The sequence below is a fragment of the Corythoichthys intestinalis genome, chromosome 8 (genome assembly GCF_030265065.1).
Source record: "Corythoichthys intestinalis isolate RoL2023-P3 chromosome 8, ASM3026506v1, whole genome shotgun sequence".
In the NCBI taxonomy this organism is placed as follows: domain Eukaryota; kingdom Metazoa; phylum Chordata; class Actinopteri; order Syngnathiformes; family Syngnathidae; genus Corythoichthys; species Corythoichthys intestinalis.
This window is the reverse complement of record NC_080402.1, coordinates 4787741-4813590: the sequence shown is the minus strand read 5'-3', so window position 1 is coordinate 4813590 and position 25850 is coordinate 4787741.

Genomic DNA, 25850 nt, shown 5'->3' with positions numbered 1-25850 from the left:
TTTACAAAACATGCAGCATTGGGAAGTACGAGGGGAGGTTTGTGACGCAGACAAATTTGTGGCGAAACTGCTTTGTTTGCGCTCCTTCAGATCCTTTATCTGGTATGGAGTTGAGCTTTTACTCGAGGCAGCAGTGTGGGTATCTTGAATGTTGCCAAAAAGTGGATCTGTGGCTGTCCTAACTTGCTTTTCAATAAATGCCACCAAATCACTGAACATAACCCTTCGCCCAGAGTGCTCCATCAAATCACACGCAGCGTTTCTCCACCTTTCCCGCATATTGTAGGGCAACTTCAGCACTATGGTCCTCATATTTGACGGCATATCCAAGTCTTTCATGTGCTGGATCTGCTCCGTCACATTACAACACCCACGAAGAAATAAGGCAAAAGCCTGTAGAGCCTTGATATCCTCCCGTTTGATAGGCGTCCAGCTGAAAGCTTTGTTCATGTAGGCAGAGCTGATTTTATACTCATTGCCAAAGTGCTCCATAAGAAGATTTTTTGCCCTTTGGTACCCCTGGTCAGGAGGTAAATGCTGGCAACTTTGCACAATTTCCCTTGGCAAGCCTCTTGTGTATTGCTCGAGAAAATGTAAACAGTCACTGTAATTGTTGGACTTATCTTTGACTCCATTTTCAAATGCTCGCATGAACGCATGATATTGAAGGGGGTCCCCATCAAAAATGTGAATTTGTCGTGGTGGGAGAGCAGAAGCTAGACTTTGTTGTATCATTAAGGTAGTAATGTCATTTTGCCTTTGCATAATGTTGAAAATGTCATTTTGATTGACAGCTTGCGGAGAAGAAGATTGATTAAAGGTTCCCTGTGATTGGGTATGAACCATGGGCTTCAGCTGAGTGTCATGCCCCACAGAATTACGACTTGCATGTGTTTGAAATGTGGGCATTTTCTGCCTGTGCCCTCCTGACTGGGCTGGAAATGCAGGGAGACCAATAACCTGAGAAGCATTTCCCATATTATATACATTATGCGGCTTTTGATCAATGAATGGCCCATCATAATTTGGCTGTGAGAGCTCTATCTGGTCATTTATGTTGACCGCCAATGGGGGCGCTGCAGCACAATCATCAATCATGGCTGTCCTCCTTTCCTTTGGACGAACGACCAACGAGGACGCTACAGCGCTATCATCAGGCACAACTGTTCTCCTTTCCTTTGGACGAACTACCAACGGGGGCGCTGCTGAGCAATCAATAACTGACTTCCTTTCCTTTGGACAAAATTCAGCCGCACCGGGATTTAAAATGTTTGCGTTGGCCTTCAGAACTTTGGAGCTCCTTCCATACGAACTTCGGGAGCTCAGTGATGCGTTCTCCTCAAAAACATTGATTTTAGCATTAAATGCTGCCAATTCAGTCTCCAGTGCCAATTGTTCCTTTTGTCTCCTCAAATTTTGTTCCTCCACTTCCAATTGATGCATCCTCTTCAAAGCAGCAACACGTTCAATGAGAGCTGCCTTCTCAGCTTCAGCTTTGATGCGCTCCTTCTGTGAAGATGTTGTGGATGAAGATTTGGACTTTTGACTTTGTTTTGAAGATGTAATTGAAGCCTTTTGTGAAGATGTTGTGGATGAAGATTTGGAATTTTGACTTTGGTTTGAAGATAGAACTGAAGCACTGTCTCCTAGCTTGAGAGAATCTTGGACTCTGGCTCCTTCCTCTTGATCTGTAATTCCACCATCTTTAATTGGGTCGTTATGAAATACTTCCTCACGTGGTTGCCCAACATCGCAAAGCCAAGCTTTCACTTTTTCCATGAATCCAAAATAAAGTGTTCTTTTTTTCTCAAACCATTGATTTTGTAAAGCAGCTTGATCAGGAGGAATATTTAATTTCAGTAGTGAGTCATGATTTTCCTGAGCATCTTTTAAGCACTTCATCATAATGTTCAACTGCGTTTGAACTTCAGAAACATTCTCAACTGCGTCCATTAGCACTTTGAGATTTTCCATTGAAGCAGTTGCCTTTTTGCATTGTGACTGCCTTTCTACCTGACATTTTTCAATAAAATTAATAAGAGCCTTTTCTGTCATTTTAGGAACCCTTTTTTCATGCTGTGGAGCATGTTCATTTTGCGTTTTAGAACCCTCAGACATTTTGTGCACTTTCCCTTTAACACACAATCATGCATGAAAATGTACCATCAATAAATATTGGATGACATTGCACATAAACCACATAGCAAATGCAATGAAAAATAGTACAGCAAATGAACAAAACCACACTTAAATGCATTAAATAATCGCCCAGCACTAACACGCATTAATGAATGACTCAACAATCAATATGAATGAACACCGGAACAACTCCGTTAGCTGTCATTAAAACGCTCATTTCGCGATCTGCGCCTAAATGTCCAGCTATTGTCCTTGTGAACAGCCCGCGCGATGATATTAACGCGGAAGGAAGGCAATCCGTAAGTCTACCAATTAGACGAGCGGAATGTCAACGTCAAAAAAGTTCGAAGCAACACAAAGCACCGTAGAATGTCAATCAAACGGGTGCATCGCCACACGTCAAAGTCAACTCCAATAGTTGTAAGCCGTTTTCCAATACAGCCGTATTTAATTTCGGTGTACGTTACCCCGTCTTGACACTTTGTTGCAAGTGTTGCGCTGATAGTTGGTGGGTTCGATGTCCGCGAATCCTCCTTCAAACAATTGTGACGTCAGCAACGCGAATCCCCTTCGAAGACTTGATTTCCGGGATTCCCTCGTCACAATGAATGGCGATCAAAAGCGATCTTCGTGCACAATGAAGTTTCTTGCTTCTCTCCTCAATCTTAGAGGTTCGCAGGACGTGGGTTTACTTATTTCCTTAATCTTGGATGTTCACAGGACACGGTTTTTACTTAATGTATTGGCGTTTTAGCAAACTCAAAATCAAGCCAATACTGAGTACACCTTCGGAACCTGAATGTACGCATAGGCTATACCGGCAATGAACTGCCCACATGGATGGTTTTGGTTTGGTGATTTATTCCAGTCATTCAGCAAACAGTCCACTTTCCAATGCAGCTCATTCTACGGCGTGCTATGGTCCTATGGTAAAAAACCGTGTGTCCACCAGGTGCACTAATTAACAGTGGCTCTCTAGGCGCACCTTTATAGTAAAATACCTAATGACATTGGTGGTGCCCCCTGGTGGCAAAAACAATAACACAGTTTCAAAATAAACGCATTGATGCACTCAATTGTGACAGTGAATATGGCTTCTACACTATGTATTCTATTCTATGTTCTATGTTGCTTTCCTGCCCTTCCCATCCTATTGTTTGCCCCTGAATAAAGAGGGTTGCTATGATAGCAACTGGGGTAGCACCTACCAACCTCCATAAAAACTACATCGACTTCCTGCGTGTTCTTTTTAGCCAAGCTAGGTGTACATAAACATAGCTTCAAATCTAACATTTTTTTGGTCCTTCAAGCCGGATGTTGCACTCTTTTAATGAAAAAGCCAGTGCTTACAGAAATAGTTACAAATGGTAATAATAATAACAACTATATGGACTGTCGCCTTGCAGACTCATCTGACATGGATAGAGGACAGCTGCGCTCTGAGTTGGCCCACATAAGGCTGTAAGTTGTTTCAGCTAATATGTTTGGGTATGCATTTGTAATTAAGTTTAGAGCTACCGTTTGTGGAGTTTTGTGTGAGCAATTTGCTATGGGTATTGTAAATATGTTAGCATATAAGCTGGTGGACTTTTGTTTGGCAAATTAGGCTAATTTAATCTACTAAAATTACATATTGATCAGACTAAATGGACGTTTGAACACTATTTATTTTGTGTCAAGTGTTTTATTGTTGAAATGCTTGTCGTTTTGAACATAAGTCTACATATGTTTGTTACAGCTTTAAAAAATATCAAAAGTGAAGGAAGTAAAAAGCTAACAAGGTACTGTGAGGTACAATCAGGTACTACCTAACTGACTTAAAAAAAAAAAAAATGGCTGGAGAAAAAAATGTGGAATTAAAGTCAAAATCACATAAGTCGACTGCATCATAACCTGGGGAGTACCGGAGACTACTTGCATGATAATAATAACAGTTAATAGATAATTTTGTGCTAAGAAAAATACATCATTTAAAAAAAAAAAAAATTAAACTTCGGAAGCAGTTACTCACAATGTTACTCATTACTTGAGTATTCTTTTCACCAAATAATAATAAATGAAAAAAAAAAAAATATATATATATATATATTAGAAATATTAATAACAAAAAAAAAAAAAAAAATTTGTTACTTTACCCACCTCTGATTCTTTTTTTGTACTTTTTTGGCACAATGTGGTTATGTAGTGGGTTATTGTACAGCATAATAATAACAGTTCATATAAATAACTTTGTGCTGAGAAAAAAAAAGATTGTTTAAAACAAAAACAAAAAACATTGTAAGCATTTACTCACAATGTTACTCATTTCCAGAGTATTTTTTTCACCACATACTTTTTACTCGTACTTGAGTACATTTTTTTGGATGACTACTTTTACTTTAGTAATATTATTTTGAAGTAATGCTACTCTTACTTGATTACTTAATTTCGGGGTCACTTCCTGTTGCTTTGGGGCATTTCGGGTTCACTTCTTGTACATGTTGGGTCACTTCCTGTTGATTTTGAGGCATTTTAGCATCACTTCCTGTTCGTATTGGGTCACTACGGGGTCAAGTTTTTGTGCCGTTGAAATGAATGGCAAACGGTGCCATTGGAAATGAATGGGAAATTTGGGCCGTTGGAAATGAATGGGTATTTTTTTGGCAAAATTTGGCCGATCCATTTTTAGCAAAAATTTTATAGAAATTTCGTGTCCCTTAGCGTCCTGAATTTTTTTGATGTATAAATATGTAATTTGGACAAAAAAATAGTACTGTTTTTAAAGAACGCTTGAGTCACATGAGAATTCTGGTCGTTTTGGTTGGGAAAAAATGCTATTGAGAACAAAAATTTTTTTATTACAGATGGTGTCATTTGCATTACATGCAAAGCTACCATCAATAATCATTATGAAAATGAACCAATGAGATTGCTAGTCAGTCTTGACTCCATGTTTCAAAGTAGGAACAGTATACTTATCTGTGACCATTTGCATCATTTTAAAGGGTTGCACTATATATGTCACATACATGTGGATTGTGACGGGTGGTCCGGTCTTCCCCAGTGTAGCAGCGGATGGCGGGAAGCATCTGAGTGACAGCAGCTGTCATTGTCACTTGACGGCTGAGACGACAAACACACAGCAGCTGCCTTTCAAAGCAGTCGGCGCTGGGGTTAAACTAACATGGGGGTGAGTTCACATAGGGGGTGCACCTGTGAACCGGGAAGGGTTCCAGGGTCATTGATGGTGATAGACGTCCAATCCATTTGTACTGGGAGGGCTAGGAGTGATTATTCGAGCCCAGTCCAAATGGCTTAGACATCTAGTGCTGTCTAAGATTGACAGTAACAGAGAAAAATACAATTGAATTGTGCAGTAGCAAAAGTAAAATATGTTGATACAAAAATGTTCTTTTACATTGATAAACAGGACCGTAAATGATTAGATTTTAAGAGGAAAATACTGTAGGCTAATGTTAAAAAAAAGGCTGAAAATTAGAGATCCGATCACGTCATTTTCAAAGTATCGGAATCGGCAAAAAAATATTGGCCATGCCTTTTAGTAATATATATATTTTTTAATTAAATCGTTTTCTAATTGTATTTAACGTTACAGACATAATATGTTACACTCATCCAGAGTCTTTAGTTTAGCCTTAAGGTTGGGTTATCAAATTTACCCCAATAACGGCAGTAATTAATTTTTTAAAAAAATATATCACGTTGAAATATTTAACGCAAATGATGCATGCGCTGCACGACCCACTCACGCATTGTCGCGCTCATTCTGTAATGGCGCCGTTTTACCTATATAGAGAGATAAAAGGCAGCGTATAATGAATAGAGTGAATTTTGGCAGCCTTTGGAGCCATTTTTTAATTGGCTAAAGCCTTACAATCCCTCTCCCTACGATTAGAAATATCATGGGTAGCAATGTGAGGAAGCAAGGTAGCAATTGATCTTTATCTTAACACCTTATGTTATTTCCCAACGCAGAGAAGATATATCAATTGGTAAAACTACGCACAGTGATGGTTCCACTTCCCATCATGCATTTGGGCATGGCTGCAGTATCATTTACTGAAAGCTCAACAAATACACTAGATGGCAATATTTAGTCACAATATACAAAGCCACAAGTCTTTCTATCCGTGGATCCCTCTCACAGACAGAATGTTAATAATGTAAATGCCATCTTGAGGATTCATTGTCATAATAAACAAATACAGTACTTATGTACTGTATGTTGAATGTATATATTCGTCCAAGTTTTATTCATTTTTTTCTTAATGCATTTCCAAAATGTATATGATGGGGAAAAATTATCGGGAATGATTGGAATTGAATCGGGAGCAAAAAAAAAGCAATCGGATCGGGAAATATCGGGATCGGCAGATACTCTAACTAAAACGATCGGGATCGGATCGGGAGCAAAAAAACATGATCGGAACAACCCTACTGAAAATATTCAATGCACGTATATGTAGTGAGGAAGTATAACTAGAAAATGTCATTTCTGGAGAAATTGCAAAGGAAGCTTCGCTCTGATGGTTGGTGTATCGGGTCACTTCCTGTTGATTTTGAGGCATCTTGGACTCCCTGTACATATTGGGTTACTTCCTGCTGATTTTGCAGCATTCCAGGTTCACTTCCTTTTGATTACTTTGATACTTCAGAAATCAATGGCAGTAAATGGAAGATGGTTCATGGTTGGTTGGGTTCATGTCCATATTGGGTCACTTCCTGTTAATTTCGGTGGAATTCAGGGTCGCCAACTGTTCATATTGGGTCTCTTGGGTTGGAAATCCATAGGAGTGAAAGGAAGTTTTTGTGCTGTTGAAATGTATGGCAAAAAAGGCAATTTGAAATGAATGGGAAATTTGGACTATTAGAAATGAACAGTTATCCATCCATCCATCCATCCATCATCTGCCGCTTAATCTGGCCGAGAGACATAGTCTCTCCAGCGTGTCCTGGGTCGTCCCCGTGGTCTCCCGCCGGTGGGACATGCCCGGAACACCTCTCCAGGGAAGCATCCAGGGAAGCATCCAGGAGGCATCCGAACCAGATGCCCGAGCCACCTGAAGTGGAGTAGCAGCTTGACACCGAGTCCCTCCCAGATGACCGAGTTTCTCACCCTATCTCTAAGGGAGAGCCCGGACACCCTGTGGAGGAAACTCATTTCGGCCGCTTGTATCCAGGATGTTGTTCTTTCGGTCACGATCCACAGCTCGTGACCATAGGTGAGGTAGGAACGTAGATCGACTGGTAAATCGAGAGCTGAGCCGAAATCTCCACCACTACGGACCGCTGCAGAGTCCACATCACTGCAGACGCAGCACCGATCTGCCAGTCGATCTCCCGCGCCCTCCTACCTTCACTCGTGAACAAGACCCAAGATACTTGAACTCCTTCACTTGGGGCAGGATCTCATGCTCGACCCGGAGAGGGCACGCCACCCTATTCCGGCTGAGGACCATGGTCTCAGATTTGATGGTGCTGATCTTCATCCCAACCGCATCACACTCGGCTGCGAACTGCTCCAGTTGTAGTTGGAGGTCATGGCTTGATGAAGCCAACAGTAACACATCATCTGCAAAAAGCAGAGATGCAATGCTGAGGCCACCAAACCCGACACCATCAACGCTTCGGCTGGGCCCAAAAATTCTGTCCATAAAAATTATAAACAGAATTGGTGACAAAGGGCAGCCTTGGCAAAGTCCAACCCTCACTGGGATAAGAAATTGGCTTACTGCAGGCAATGCGGACCATAGGTTGTACAGGGACCGAATAGCACTTATGAATGAAGCAAGAAAAAGGCGGTGGTGGACTGGAGGGGGGGAGGGGTTAAGGGTGAGTGTGTGTATGCACAAGTTTATCAGTATTTGTACGTGTCTGTAGACAAAATAAGAGTCGCAGGGCCCTGTGACTGGCCTTTGGAAGACATCAAGGGCAAGAGATAGGGCCATCTGCGCGGCTCTCCCCAGGAGAAGGGAGGGGTGGGGTAAGGGTGTTCGGGAAGGGGAAAGGGAAATTATAATCGAAAGTAATTTAATATGTCCAAATACAGTTGGACTTCAGTCAAGTTCGTGCTCCTCATGACGTAGGCGAGATCTCAGGTCCCTTAAGTCATTGCCAATAGTCGCGGTCTGCCTCGACAGTTCAGTCACCTGGTGCAAGGTAGCATCCATTTTTCACCATCCTTCCTCGGACCAAACCGTGAGTCCACAGAGCCAGTTCTTGGTCCGAGCCTCGATGTGATCTTCCAATGGCTTGAATCGCACCTTTAGATCCGTGGTCAATTTGTTGATTTCCTTGAAAGCTGCCGTCTTGGAAACTTTCCGGTAGAGCATTACACTTCCTAAGCCAAGCAGAAGGAACACCACAACCGTCATACCAAATAGCCAAATATCCTTGATATCTTCCACCGATAGGATAGTAAGACACGCTGGCTTCCAGTGATCCCATAAATCTCTCACATATCCAGCGGTGAAGGTCCCGTTGGGGCAAGATGGCTCTCCTGGTGCACTGTGTCTTGTTGAAAAAAATCTTGTCAATTGCGCTGAGAGACCAACTAATCAGAGAGTTTGTGTCGCCTGAGAATTCCGGTCGTTTTCGTGTTTGAAACGCCATTGAAATCCCCCTCCAGAATATTATAGATGGTAGGTTTTGTATTACATGCAAAGATACCATCAATTAATGAAAATAGGTTGATTTAGTCTAATTGATGGGGCCCAGATAATAAAATTGCTCAACTTTATTATTATTTATTTAGCTTTCATTGCTCAACTTTATTATTATTTATTTGGCTTTCATATACACTATAAATATCAACCGCATTATTCACTTGCCACTATTTATAATCGTAATGTCTGGTACAAAACTAGCTCTGCTTTATATTTAGGAAGTGCATTCAATAGTGTGGGCTAACAATTTCTATTCCGAGTGACTAAAACGGGGGATGGGAGTAAAACAAGGGATGATGTCACCTATACTTTAGGCATGGCTGAGGTCATGTGACCAAGGCAGATGATGGATGACAAAGTGATGGGCACGGAGACACATTAAGTGCTATGTGGTGTCATGTGTTGCTCAATAAAAGAACACGACACCAGCCGCCTTATAACGTATTTACTCACAGTCAATTCACATTAGATTTTTTTTTTTTTTTTTTTTACATTAAAAATCATTGCTTGTATGTCAACATGAAATATATTAAATTAGGGCATTTGGAAGGTCATTGTAAACGCATACATGGTAAAAAAGAAAAAAATAATGTAAGCCAATTGTGTTATTCACTGACTTTTCACGTACGCCATCTTGTGGTAAGATCACATTAATACCTTTGATTGAATCAGCACGGCCGAAAAAGTGGTTTTTGCCATGTAGCAATTTTTTTTTGCCACGTAGCATTTATTTTTTGCCATGCGGCAGTTTTTTTTTTTGCCATGTGGCAAAATTTTTTTTCCATGTGGCATTTTTTGCCATCTGGCAATTTTTTTTCCCATTTGCCATTTTTTTGCCACATGGCAATTTTTTTTGCCACATGGCAAATACCACATTTGGTTCTCGCTGTCTCTCGATTGACTAAAGCGCCCACGTTGGAGAATTTAAACATGGATGTACAGTACTTTTACGTGATTATTTAGGTTCTAACTTTGTCAGGTTAAATAAAACATTACAAGATAAACAACAAAACATATTTTAGTTTCGTATATAACAAAGTAATATGATAATAGTATATATAATATAAATAATAAACATGAAAATAATAATAACTTGTCAATTTTGTGTTGTTTACAAATGTATTTTAAGAAATAAGAAGCATTTCTATTGCATTTCTTCCATTTTTTTTTAATATAGCAAACATTGGGCATTTTTACCATGTTTCTGAAAACACCATTTGTTTTTTTCTATACAGATGCCACAAAATTATTTTAAAATGCTCAGTAAAATTAAAAAAAAAAAAGTATTTCCTTTAAAGCACCTAGCTGTTAGGTTCAATTTTCTTTTTTTTTTTTTTTTTTTTTTTTTTTGACATGTCTTATTTAGCTGTTTAGACACAGAGAATAGGAATCTGTCCTTATGTTCCTAACAGTTTTAATGTATCAAATGAGAGTTTGATATACTCTGATTGTGGTTGTTCATTACTTTTGTTTATTAGGCAAAATTAGTGATCAGGAAGGGGGTATGGTGGGACATAAAGGAAGGAAGCAGACAAAAGAGGAGAAAAACAAACAACTACAAGAAATTATCATTATTTCACACCTGTGCTACCTATGAACATAGTGGTACTATCGTTAGCTAATTATATTTACGCCCCACATTCAGGCCCCCACATGGTGCCCGATCATCGAGGAGAGTGGGGAAGGTAAAAGGAGACGTGACTGGGCGGGATGGAGCGTACACAATTCCGGCGTTGTGAGGTGGGGAACCCAGTATTATGTAAATCACCTGTAAGTCTGGATATGTTGACATCTTTTTCTATACTACCTGATCACTAATCCTGGCACAGACAATCTCTTTACATGAGTACCAGACAGACACCGCCCCAGACAATCTAGGGCACGGGTGGGCAAACTATTCCACAAAGGGCCGCAGTGGGTGCGGGTTTTTGTTCATACTCATCATGAGGACAACCTTTCACCAATCTGGTTTCTTACAAGTACAATCAGTTGATTGCAGTTAGGTGCTTCTTGTTTCCACTGAAACCTCATTGGTTAAACTGTCTGTGCTTAATCAGTTGGAACAAAGACCAGGACCCACTGCGGCCCTCGAGGACCGGTTTGCCCACCCCTGATCTAGGGGGATTGAGGGAGGCGTACCCCTCATTCTGCAGCTTCGGCAAAAGCGCCACTGTCTTCCCCCCACACCATCCGCGCCCCCATCAACCAGCCCTTAGGGGAGGGGGGAGTCGATGCGGCACCGCCCTTCCACCTGGACCCCCAGCCAACCCCCAAACTGATGCAGTACATCGCGAGGACCCCACTGCTCACTAGACCTGGGGGAGGAATGGATTGCCACCTGGAGGGGTGGCATCCTGCGGCCCATATTCTAGCTACTTTCACCACGCCTATGGGACAATACATAGCTAGCTATACATCCATCCATCCATCCATCCATTGTTAGGGCCTGTGCTCCTCCTTCCTGAGCCCTGGCCCACCTCTGGCAGGTGTGAGTGTTTTTATTCTGATTACAGTGTGGACGTCAGACGGGTGGAACGGCCACAGGTGATGGCGATGATAATCAGCCCTCTTTAAAAGCAGTGGACGCCGCCACTTCGTCGCCCGATCAACGTGTCTGTTTGCTAAGTCAGTTGTATCTCGCATTCTTCTCTTATTGCTCTGATCACCGGCTCACGACATTTTTTGCTCTCGTCCCAGGTCCTGTTTTTTGCGCGCCCCTTGTCGGATTTCATGCCTGCCTTCCCTCCCGAGCTTCATCACCTCACGCCCACTCGACGACCCCGATCATCGAGTTCCACTGCTTTTGTGTTGGACACAATAAAGCAGGGGTCCCCAAACTACGGCCCGCGGGCCGGATACGGCCCGCAGCCACATTTGGTCCGGCCCCCTGAACAAAACAAAAAAAAAAAATTGTAAAAAAAAAAAAAAAAAAAAAAAAAAAAAATTTTTTTTTTTTTTTTTTTCTCAATAGAGTTATGTCCTGGCTTTTTTCTGTGAAGAAATGAGCAATGGTTATTTGGTTATTATCTATTTAATTAATACAGTATTATTATATTATATTATATTACATGATATTATATTATATTATATTATATTCAGGGGTGCACATAAGTGGTCCGCACATGCGTACTGGACGTAGACAAACGCGCTGGCCCTCAACGGCTTCCATACGCTTTTGCGTACCGATGGCTGACCACTCTATTTGCGGCGGACACGAGAAAATAACTTCTCAAAATGTCGATGAGGCAGGCCACACTGAGTAATTACTTCTGTGTTCCCCCACCCCCGTCAAAAGACAGACAGTCGACAGAGACGTCACCGGAGCTACCGAAAAAAAGGACTTTTGCTGAAAAGTGGCTACAGGAGGTACCATGGCTAGAGGCGAATGATGCTCGCACGGAAATGCGGTACAAAATGTGCCGTGAGAATCCCAATGTCGCCGATTAGAGCAACGCATTTTATGTAGGGTCAAAGAATTTCAGCCATCCAAACTTTGAAAAGCACTAAAAAAACAGAGAGCATGTGGCAATTAAGCAAACTATCGATGTCAAACAGGACCCCACTCGCCCTATGGACATGTGGCGGAATAGGGCGGAATAAAGGTAATGAACAGCGACATGCACTGACAAACGTGTTTTTGCTCGCATTTTACAAAGCTAAACATGCACGTTCAATGAGGTCTTATGAGGAGGACATCCCACTTTTAAAAAAGCTTGGAGTTAATGTGGGAGCAGCATAATGCCCTTTATTTTGAATTGGTGCTTTTATGTTTATTTCTTTACATTTCACTTCAAAGTAATGGCAATTTTGTTGTGCCAGTTGATGTTAATCAAGCATTAACTGTTTATATAATTAATCAAAGTTAATTGGCTCTAAGTAAAGCTTGTCATAAATTTATCGCATCAGGTGGGTCGGCTCTCAAGCTCAATGAGGACCAAGTCACATCTCCAGGTCCTCCTCTGAGAACCTGGGCAAAAAAATTATGTGCACCCCTGATGATATGATATGATATGATGTGATATGATATTAAGGGCTGTCAAAGTTATCGCGTTAACGGGCGGTAATTAATTTTTTTCATTAATCACGTTAAAATATTTGACGCAATTAACGCATATGCCCCGCTCAAACAGATTAAAATGACAGCAGTGTCATGTCCACTTGTTACTTGTGTTTTTTGTCTCCCTCTGCTGGCGCTTGGGTGCGACTGATTTTATGCACCATGAGCATTGTGTAATTCTTGACATCAACAATGGTGAGCTACTAGTTAATTTTTTTGATTGAAAATTTTACCAATTTTATTAAAACAAAAACATTAAGAGGGGTTTTAACATAAAATTTCTATAATTTGTACTAAAATCTATCTTTTAAGAACTACAAGTCTTTCTATCCAGGGATTGCTTTGACAGAATATTAATGTTAATGCCATCTTGTTGATTTATTGTTATAATAAACAAATACAGTACTTATGTACAGTATGTTGAATGTATATATCCGTCTTGTCTTATCTTTCCATTCCAACAATAATTTACAGAAAAATAAGGCATATTTTAGAGATGTTTGAATTGCGATTAATTACGATTAATTTTTAAGCTGTGATTAACTCGCTTAAAAATTTTAATAATTTGACAGCCCTAATTATATTATATTATATTATACTATATTATATTATATCATTTTTATTTTATTTACTTTGGTTCCGTGAAGAATCCAGAAAGGGTTATTTGATTGTGGCTTTCTGAAAAACAATACATTTTTACATTTAGGCACTCCTGCAATCGTCACACTTTTTCTGTTACAAACTGACCCCGGCCCCTCATCAGAGAAGAGAAGGGTTATGTGGCCCTCACAGGAAAAAGTTTGGGGACCCCTGCAATAAAGCATTTTGGTTTATTGCCACACCGTGCCTATGTCTGCATAAAGATACCCTCCATTCCGGGAATCCTAACATCCATCCATCCAGCCATCCAGCCATCTGTCTGTCTATATAGGTATCCATTTGTCCGTCCGTCCGTCCGTCCGTCCGTCCATCCATCCACCCATCCATTAGCCAGGCAGCTATCATCCATCCAGTTAGCAGTCCATCCATCCGTCCGTCCGTACATGTATCCATTCATCCATCATCCACCCATCTATCCGTTATCCAGCCATCTATCTATCCATCTATCAATACATCCATCTAGCAGTCTATTCATCCGTCCGTCTATATATGTATCCATTCATCCATTATCCAGCCATCCATTATCTATCCATCCATCCATCCATCCATTGGCCAGGCATCTATCTATCATCCATCCAGCTAGCAGTCCATCCATCCATCCATCCATCCATCCATCCATCCATCCATCCATCCATCCATCCATCCATCCATCCATCCATCCATCCATCCATCCATCCATCCATCCATCCATCCATCCATCCATCTTTCTATCTAGCCATCCTTTTGCAGCAATCATATGTACCCAGTGCAGATCTCCACAAGATGTCAGTGTTGTACCTAGAACAAAAAGTGCTCCAAAAAAGGGAATCTTCTGCTTCGCTCTAGTTTGGCAAGCACCTGCTTGGCCTCCTGTCAAAAAACACTGGAAAATCCAACACAGCATGTCAAATGATGTAAACACTGCAGTCATTTTAGTACCAATAAAAATTCTCAACATACGTACGTGTAGGCCAAGTGAAGAGTCATGTATCTGCTATTATCGAAACCTCAACAATGCAGTGGTTTGGGCTTTTCAATTTGAAGTGGAAACCAAGGTTGAGTAGTTCATTGCGGTTAAGCAATCATAGAATATATCAACAATAACGGTGTTTGTGCGTAAACATTCCCCGTCAGCCCGTGAATGTGGAAACAAACAATCCACGCGAGCGGGTTTGGATCCTGCCGTGGTGATCGGGGTGGGCCAAAGTGCAAAGGAATGTAATGTAACGCGTCACCACCATGTAAAACTGTTTTATAATCCAATTTTAAATCTCATGAGATTTTAGCAAAATTAGGAAGTGTTTAGTGTATCATGTACAACTTACATCGGGCAAACTGTAAAACGTCTTTAGCTCTTGTAAGATTTCTTGTTTATAAACCTTGTAAAGTTAGAGGCATTTAGGGCTCACCTCCTGTTCATATTAGGTCACTTCCTGTTGATTTTGAGGCATTCCAGGGTCTCTACCTGTAGATATCGGGCCAATTCCAGTTGATTTTGCGGCATTTCAGGGTCACTTCCTGTTGATTTGGGGATATTTCGGAGTCACTTCCTGTTGCTATTTGCTCACTGTTGGGTTCGTGTTCATATTGGGTCGCTTACTGTTGATTTAGGGGAAATTCAGGGTCACTTCCTGGTCATATTGGGTCTCTTGGGTTGGAAATCAATAGGAGTGAATAGACATTTTTATGCCATTGAAATGAAAGGCGAATAGGGCCATTGGAAATGAATGGGAAATTTTACGCATTAAGAAATGAATGGGAAATTTTGCCCATTAGAAATGAATGGGTATGTTTTTGGCAAATTTTGGCCCTAACTGTACTTTTTTAGCAAAAACTGAATAGAACTTTTGTGCCCTTCAGCATCCTGATTTTGTTTTAATTTTTATTATTATTTAGTGTCTATTTAGGGGAATTTGGGGTCACTAACTGTTGATATTGGGTCACTTCCTGTTAATTTTGAGGCATTCCAGGGTCTCTTCCTGTAGATATCGGGCCACTTTCTGTTGATTTGGGGACATTACAGGGTCACTTGCTGTTGACATCTGGTCACTGCTAGGTCCGGTTCAGATTGGGTCACTTCCTGTTGAATTAGGGCATTTCAGGGTCACTTCCTGTTGATTTTGAGGCATTCCGGGGTTTCTTCCTGTAGATATCGAAGTACTTCCTGTTGATTTGGGGAATTTACAGGGTCACTTCCTGTTGATATCAGGTCACTGTTGAGTTCCTGTTCATATTGGATCACTTCTCGTTGATTTGGGGATATTTCAGGGTCACTTCCTGTTGATTTGGGGACATTACAGGGTCACTTCCTGTTGATATCAGGTCACTGTCGGGTTCTTGTATGTATTGGGTCACTTACTGTTAATTTTGGGGGCATTTCGTGGTCACTTCCTGTAGCGTTTTGGTCACTGTTGGGTTCATGTTCATATTGGGTCACTTCTTGTTGATTTAGGGGGAATTTGGGGTCACTTCCTGTTGATATTGGGTCACTTCTTGTTGGCATCGGGTCACTGCTGGGTTCCTGTTCTTATTGGATCGCGTCCTGTTGATTTGGGGGCATTTCAGTTTGACTTCCTGTACGTATTGGGTCACTTCCTGTTGATTTTGAGGCATATCAGGGTCACTTCCGGTTGATATAGAGGCATTCCTGGCTCTGTTTCTGGAGATATCAAGCCACTTCCTGTTGATTTTGGGGCAATTCAGGGTCACGTCCTGTTGATTTGGGGACATTACAGGGTCACTTCCTGTTGATATCGGGTCACTTCCAGTTCATTTGAGGACATTTTAGGGTCACTTCCTGTTGCTATTTGGTCACTATTGGGTTCCTGTTTGGATTGGGTCATTTTGGGTTCACCTGCTGTACGTATTGGGTCACTTCCTGTTGATTATGAGGCATATCAGGGTCACTTCCTGTTGATTTTGGGGCATTTCAGGGTCGTTTCCTGTTGATTTGGGCACATTACAGGGTCACTTTCTGTTCATATTGAGCCACTGTTGCATTCCTGTTCATAGTGGGCCACTTCCTGTTGATTTGGGGGCATTTCAGGGTCACTTTCTGTTGATTCTGGGATATTGCAGGGTCACTTCCTGTTGATTTTGGTTCACTGTTGGGTTCCTGTTCATATTGGGTCACTTCCTGTTGATTTTGGGGCATTTCAGGCTCATTTCCTGTTGATCTGGGGACATTGCAGGGTCACTTCCTGTTGATATCGGGTCAAGGTTCCTGTTCATATTGGGTCACTTCCTGTTGATTTTAGGGCATTTAGGGTTCCCTTCCTGTACGTATTGGGTCACTTCCCGTTTATTTTGAGGCATTCTAGGGTCTCTTCCTGTAGATATCAGGCCACTTCCTGTTGATTTTGGGGCATTTCAGGGTCACTTCCTGTTGATATCGGGTCGCTGCTGGGTTCCTGTTCATATTGGGTGACTTCCTGTTGATTTGGGGGCATTTCAGGGTCACTTCCTGTTAGTATCAGGTCACTGCTGGGTTCCTGTTCATATTGGGTCACTTCCTGATCATTTGGGGGAATTTTGGGTTCACTTCCTGTTGATTTTGGGTTATTTCAGGGTCACTTCCTGTTAATATCGGGTCACTGCTGGGTTTTTGTTCATATTGGGTGCCTCCTATTGATTTGGGGGCATTTTGGGTTCATTTCATGTACATATTGGGTCACTTCCTGTTGATTTTGGGGCATTTCAGGGTCACTTCCAGTTTATATCGGGTCACTGTAGGGTTCCTGTTTATATTGGGTCACTTCCTGTTGATTTAGAGACATTTCAGGGTCACTTCCTATTGCTATCTGGACACTGTTGGCTTCATGTTCATACTGGGTCACTTCCTGTTGATATAGGGGGAATTCAGGGTCACTTCCTGTTCATATTGGGTCTCTTGGGTTGAAAATCAATAGGAGTGAATAGACATTTGTGTGCCATTAAAATAAATGGCGAATAGGGCCATTGGAAATGAATGGGAAATTTTTCCCTTAGAAATGAATGGGTATGTTTTTGGCAAATTTTGGCTTAACCGTACGTTTTTAGCAAAAACTGAATAGAACTTTTGTGCCCCTCAGCATCCTGATTTTCTTTCTAATTTATCAATGACGTGATTAGGACAAAAAATTTCACACAAGTAGCATTTTGCAATTTCACTTTTTTGCTTTAAAAATCGTGTTTTTGGGCAAACGGTCATTTTTGGGGTCTCAAATGAAAACCAGTTGTTTTGGTGTTTGAACGGTGTGGGGGCAAACCATAGAGTTTTTATTGTTGTCAAGACTTGAGAGTTTTCCTGCTTAGATCTCCTGGCAAGAGGAAACGCAAGATTGTCCTTCCCTGGTAATTGGCACACAAAAGGAAGAATAAAGCGCCCTCCTTTGGTCCCTCTCACTTCCCTTCACCTTGTCCTGAGTGGGGCATTCCTCCGTAGCTTAAGCAGGAGGAAATCTTTCCCGCTTCATCCGGGATAATCCCGTCCCCGAACAAGGCTCTCATATTAACAACGATTTATTCGCGGTGAATTCCGGTCAGGTCAAGTCTCCCGCTTTCATGTTTTGCGGGCGGGGGGTCTCTTCAAAGACATCATGCGGATTGGAAACATGAATTAAGGTCACTGATAAACGGTAGCTTGATGTTCGAGTGTGCTTTTTAGGGGCCCTGGGGGAGGACGAGGTCACACGGGAGAGCGTGCGGATACCATGTAATGTGATTTCAAAGTTATAGCCGCATCCAAGTCAACGGGAAGCTTTGATTATCGCCTCCTCTGGACGAAATGGCTGTTACTTTAAGCCTAATTTATTGATGGTAGCTTTGCATGTACTGTAAATGCTACCATCTATAATATACCTTTTATATACAAAAAAGTGAAATTTCAAAACACTACTTGTCCTACAATTTTTGTCCAAATAAAATCATTTATACATCCCTCCCCCCCCCCCCCCCCAAAAAAAAAAAAAATAGTATGCTAAAGGGCACAAAAGTTCTATTCAGTTTTTGCAAAAAAACATACGGTTCGCTCAAAATTTGCCAGAAACGTACCCATTCATTACTAATGTGCAAAAAATTTCCCATTCATTTCCAATGGCTCAATTCCCCTTTAATTTAAATTGCACAAAAACTTCCATTCACCCATATTGATGATTTCTACAGAGCCCCCAGGAGCCAAGGTAGAATAAAATATTTTTCATAGCTAATGTTTACCCACAGATTACTAAACTGTACCCTAAATTTAGTCATCAGTACTGAAGGTTTAGTAATCTTTACCCACCGTTTAGCAATCTGTACCCACTGTTTCGTCATCTGTACCCACAGTTTAATAATATGTACCCACAGATCACAAAACTGTACCACGCGTGCCTTTACAGGGTATTTACCAATTTTTGTTTGTGTGTGTGTTTTTCTCAAGTGCACTATTTTTTTCCTCCCTGGGTAGAGATATCTAAACTGTACTCATAGTTTAGTAATCTGTGTGTAGATTACTAAATTGTAGCCTGTAGAGACAGTTTAATAAACGGTGGGTACAGATTATTAAATTGGGTACAGATTCCTAAACTGTGAGTACTAAAATGTGAGTACCATTTAGTAATCTGTGGGTACATATTACTAAAACCTGGGTACAGACATTTAAACTGTACTCACAGTTTAGTAATGTGTGGGTACAAATTACCAAACTGTGGGTACAGTTGAGTAAACTGTGAGTACAAATGACAAAATTTTAGGTACAGTTTGGCAATTTGTGGGTACATATTACTAAACTGTGGGTAAAAAATACTAAACTGTGAGTACCATTTAGTAATCTGTGAGTACAGTTTAGTAAACTGTAGGTACAAATTTCTAAACTGTACTCACTGTTTAGTAAACTGTGGGTACAGATGACTAATCTTTGGGAACAGATTACTACTGTCTGGTGTGGCATGGAAAATCATTTACTTTCTATGAAGCCGCCTGGGTGTCAGGGTAGAAAAAAATATTTTCCATAGTTTATCTGTAGTATAGTATAGTATAGTACAGTAATCTATGAGTACAGTTTCGTACTCTGTATGCACAGTTTAGTCATCTGTACCCCCATAGATGACTAAACTGTACCCACAAGTGCCTTTACAGTGTGTTTACCTATTTTTGTGTTTCTCAAAGAGACTATTTCTTCCCTCTCTGGATAGAGATGCCTATTATGTGGGTGGAGATAACTAAATTGTACTCATAGTTCAGTAATATGGGTGCACAGATTACTAAACTGTAGGGACAGTTTACTAAACTGTAGTAAACGGGGGGTATGGATTACTAAACTGTGGGTACATTTGAGTAAATTGTGTGTACAGATTACTAAACTGTACTCACAGATTACTAAATGGCACTCGCAGATACAGATCACTAAAACCTGGGTAAAGTTACCTAAACTGTACTCACAGTTTAGTAATCTGTGGGTGCAAATGACTAAACTGTGGGTACAGTTGAGTAAACTGTGGATACAGATGACTAAACTTTGGGTACAGTTTGGTAATTTGTGGGTACATATTACTAAACTGTCGGTAAAAAAAAATACTAAACTGTGGGTACAAATATCTAAACTATATTTACGGTCTAGTAATCTGTGTACTAATTACTAAAATTGGGTACAGTTTATTCAGATGTGGGTACGGATTACTAAAACGTGAGTACCATTTAGTAATCTGTGGGTACATATTACTAAAACCTGGGTACAGACATTTAAACCGTACTCACGGTTTAGTAATGTGTGGGTACAAATGACCAAACTGTGCGTACAGTTTAGTAAACTGTGGGTACAGAATACTAATATTTGGGTACAGATCACTAAACTGTGGGTACAGAATAGTAAACCTCTGGGTACAAATATCAAAACTATTTACGGTCTAGTAATCTGTGTACTAATTACTCAACTGTGGGTACAGTTTCGGAAACTGGGTACAGATGACTAAAACCTGGGTAGAGACATCTAAACTGCACTCACAGATTACTAATCTGTGGGTACGGATGAGGCACATTTGAGTAAACTGTGGGTACAAATATCTAAACTGTATTTACGGTCTAGTAATCCATGTGCAAATTACTAAACTGTGGGTACAGATTATTAAAATGTGTGTACAGATTACTAAACTGTGAGTACAATTTAGTAATCTGTGAGTATGGTTTAGTAATCTGTGGGTACTAATTACTAAAACCTGGGTAAAGTTACCTAAACTGTACTCACAGTTTAGTAATCTGTGGGTACTTATGACTAAACTGTGGGTACAGTTGAGTAAACTGTGGATACAGATGACTAAACTTTGGGTGCTGTTTGGTAATACGTGGGTACATATTACTAAACTGCGGGTACAGAATACTAAACTCTGGGTACAAATATCTAAACTATATTTACGGTCTAGTAATCTGTGTACTAATTACTAAACTGTGGGTACAGATGACTAAACTGTCAGTACAATTTAGTAATCTGTGAGTACATATTACTAAAACCTGGGTACAGACACACTGTATTCAAAGTTTAGTAATCTACTGGCACAAATTACTAAACTGTGGGTACAGTTTGAATGTCTGTACCCACAGATTACTAAACTGTAATTACCGTTTATTAATCTGTGGGTACAGACATTTAAACTGTACTCACAGTTAACTGTGGATATAGTTTAGTATCCTGGGGCAGGTGACTAAACCATACCCACGGTTTAGTAATCTGTGGGTACAGAATACGAAACTGTGAGTACAAATATCTAAACTGCATAATGGTCTAGTAATCTGTGTACTAATCACTAAACTGTGGATACAGATGAATAAAACCTGGGAACAGACATCTAAATTGAACTCACAGATTACTAATCTGTGGGTACAGAATACTAAACTCTCGGTACAAATATCTAAACTGCATTTACTGTCTAATAATCTGTGTACTAATTACTAAACTGCGCGTACAGATTACCAAATTGTAGGTACAGTTTAGTTCTTCATGGCAGATTATTAAATTGGGTACACTTTAGTCATCTGTGGGTACAAATTACTAAACTGTGGATACAGTTTAGTATCCTGGGACAGGTGACTAAACCATACCCACGGTTTAGTAATCTGTGGGTACAGAATACGAAACTGTGAGTACAAATATCTAAACTGCATTTCCAGTCTCGTAATCTGTGTACTAATTACTAAACTGTGGGTACAGATGACCAAATTGTGGGTACAGTTTAGTAATTAACGGAAGATTATTAAACTGGGTATACTCAAATCATCTGTGGGTACAAATTACTTAATCGTGGATACAGTTTAGTGTCTTGGGGTAGATTACTAAACTATACCCATGGTTTAGTAATCTGTGGTTACAGATTATTCAAATGTGGGTATAGTTTAATAAACTGTAGGTAGAGATGACTAAACTGTTGATACAGTTTACTAAACCGTACCCACAGTTTAGTCATCTGTGGGTACAGATGACTAAACTGTGGGTACAGAATATGAAATTGTACTCACAGATTACTATATTATACTTGCTACAGGTTAGCTATGAATGATAGATATAATAGAAATAATATTTCTACCCTGACACCCTGGGGACTTCGTAGAAAGTGGATGATTTTCCAAGGCACACCAGAAACTACGCCACGGGACACGCACAGTGGTTGAAAAACACTGGTCTAGACATCCAGTCCTCCTAGTTGAAAGGAGTTGGACGTTAAAAGTATCTGCATGTGTTTATTTGGATGTTTTTTTGGAACTTCCATTTATTTTGGTGTCCATTTATGATAGCCGAGCAGAATCTAAAACATTTCCAACCACTTGTTGTCACCCTCTCTCTTCCTTTCCCGGGTAAATAAAGCCGTTTTCTGCTCGGAATTACACCCCGTCTTGGTGTGAGGTCCTTTTCAGCGAGGAAAAGGGGGGAGTTTGCGCGTGGGGGGGCTGCCTGCTTTGCTTTTATCTAAAATGTTTTCTATTTCTGCCTTTTGGAGAGACACTTTGGGCAGAAAGAAACCAGGTTTTTCCGAGGGCGCGCTGGGGACTTTTCTCAGCATTGTGGTGAGATTTATTCGAGGAGGCTGCATTTTTCCCTGATTTGCTTCTTTGTTCTCGGTAAGTAGTTCCAGGTCTCCCCCGCCTGTGCCCCCCAGCGCTGACTCTCACACACACACACATACGTTTTCTGAGTGTGTGTGAGAGAGAGAGGCGGGCCTGATGTGACACCTGCTGTTGGGATGAATAGGGTCAGTGGCGGGGCCCTCCAGCAGCTGCTTGTTCTCACCCACAGACCCCCAACAAGCGGCAGCACGCGGCGCCTCCTAGCAACAACATCTCTCATTACACTTTTGAAGACGTTGGCTTCTTTTGATTATTAAAGGCCGGTCAAGTCCTCGCTAAACTCATACGTATTTTAGAGAACTTCTACATTTTTCACCCCCCCGCCACCCCAAAATATAACACGATCATTGTCGTAATTGATAGTAGCTGTACATGTACAAGTAGTCCCCAGGTTACGACGTTCTCGATTTATGCGATTTCGACCTAATTGTAACTCACATTATCTTATTTTTTACTTTACTTTTTTAACATGACTTGTTCTTTCCTCACTAAACAGGAAGTTGTTCATCTTGACAGACAGAAAACAGAGCAATTGTGCCTTTTGAAGCTTTTTCTTTCTTTCACTTTTGATAATTTGCAAAGCTGTAGCACACATACATGAAGTGTAGATTTGTAGCACACATGAATTGTAGATTACTGAACTGCAGCCTGTAGGGACAGTTTAGTAAACGGTGGGTACAGATAACTAAACTGTGAGTACCATTTAGTAATCTGTGAGTACAGTTTAGTAATCTGTAGGTACAGATTTCTAAACTGTACTCACAGTTTAGTCATCTGTGGGTGAAGATTACTAAACTGTGGGTACAGTTTAGTAATCTGTGTACTAATTGCTCAACTGTGGGTACAGTTGAGTAAACTGTGGGTACAGACTACTAAAACCTGGGTACAGACATCTAAACTGCACTCACAGATTACTAATCGGTGGGTACGGATGACTAAATTGTGGGTACAGTTGAGTAAACTGTGGGCACAAATATTTAAACTGTATTTACGGTCTAGTAATCTGTGTGCAAATTACTAAACAGTGGGTACAGATTATTAAAATGTGGGTACAGATTACTAAACTGTGAGTACCATTTAGTAATCTGTGAGTACAGTTTAGTAATATGTAGGTTTAGATTTCAGTTTAGTAATCTTGTGGGTGCAGATGACTAAACTGTAGGTAGTTTAGTGATCTGTGGGCACAAATTACTAAACTGTGGGTACAGTTGAGTAATATGTGGGTACAGATTACTAATCTGTGGGTATGGTTTACTGAACTGTGGGTACAGAATACCAAACTCTGGATACAAATATTGAAACTGTACTTACGGTCTAGTAATCTGTGTACTAATTACTCAACTGTGGGTACATTTTCGTAAACTGTAGGTACAAACTACTGAAACCTGGGTACAGACATCTACACTGCACTCACAGATTACTAATCTGTGGGTACGGATGACTAAACTGTGGGTACAAATATCTAAACTGTATTTACGGTCTCGTAATCTGTGCAAATTACTAAACTGTAGGTACAGTTTAGTAATCTGTGGGCACAAATTACTAAACTGTGGGTACAGTTGAGTAAACTGTGGGTACATATTATTAAATTTGAGGTACAGTTTGGTAATAAGTGGGTACAGATTACTAATCTGTGGGTACAGTTTACTAAAATGTGGGTACAGAATACCAAACTCTGGATACAAATATTGAAACTGTCTAGTAATCTGTTTACTAATTACTCAACTGTGGGTACAGTTTCGTAAACTGTGGGTACAGACGACTAAAACCTGGGCACAGACATCTAAACTTCACAGATTACTAATCTGTGGGTGTGGACGACTAAACTGTGGGTACAGTTGAGTAAACGGTGGGTACAAATATCTAAACAGTATTTACGGTCTAGTATCTGTGTGCAAATTACTAAACAGTCGGTACAGATTATTAAAATGTGTGTACAGATGACTAAACTGTGAGTACAATTTAGTAAACTGTGAGTACAGTCTAGTAATCTGTGGGTACTAATTACTAAAACCTGGGTAAAGATACCTAAACTGTACTCACAGTTTAGTAATCTGTGCGTACAAATGACTAAACTGTGGGGACAGTTGAGTAAACTGTGGGTACAGATTACTAAATTTTGGGTACAGTTTGATCATTTCTGGGTACATGTTACTAAACTGTGGCTACAGAATACTAAACCCTGGGCTCAAATATCTAAACAATATTTACCGTCTAGTAATCTGTGTACTAATTACTAAACTGTGAGTACAATTTAGTAATCGGTGAGTACATATTACTAAAACCCTTGGTACAGACATTTAAACTGTATTCACAGTTTAGTAATCTGTGGCCACAAATTACTATGTGTGTACAGATTACTAAACTGTGAGTACAATTAAGTAATCTACGAGTACAGTTTAGTAATCTGTTGGTATATATGACTAAAACCTGGATAAAGATACCTTCTGAAGCTTTTTCTTTCTTTCACTTTTGACAATTTGTAAAGCTGTGGCAGACATACAGTGGTATGAAAATGTATCTGAATTCCTTACATTCCTGCATAAAATCCCCATCAAATGTGATCTGATCTTTGTCAAAATCACACAGATGAAAAAACAGTGTCTGCTTTAACTAAAACCGCTCAAACATTCACAGGTTTTCATATTTTAATGAGGATAGTATGCAAACAATGACAGAAGGGGGGAAAAATAAGTACGTGAACTATCATATTTAATATTTTGTTGCTCCCCTTTGGCAGCAATAACTTCAACCGGACGCTTCCTGTAGCTGCAGATCAGTCCGGCACATAGATCAGGACTAATCTTGGTCCATTTTTCTCTACATAACTGCTGTAGTTCAGTCAGATTCCTGGGATGTCTGCCATGAATGTCTTTAGGTCATGCCAAAGCATCTCAATGGGTTTCAAGTCTGGACTTTGACGTGGTCACTCCAGAACGTGTATTTTGTTCTTCTGAAACCATTCTGAAGTTGATTTACTTTTGTGTTTTGGATCGTTGTCTTGTTGCAGCAATCCATCCTCTGTTTAGCTTCAACTATCTGGCCTCAGGTTTTCCTGCAAAACATCCTGATAAACTTTTGAATTCATTCTTCCATTAATGATTGCAAGTTGTCCAGGCCCTGAGGCAGCAAAACAGCCCCAAATCATGATGCTCCCTCCACCATGCTTCACGGTGGGGATGAGGTTTTGATGTTGGTGAGCTGTTCCATTTTTCCTCCACACATGATGTGTGTTACTCCCAAACAATTCAACTTTGGTTGCATCAGTCCACAAAATA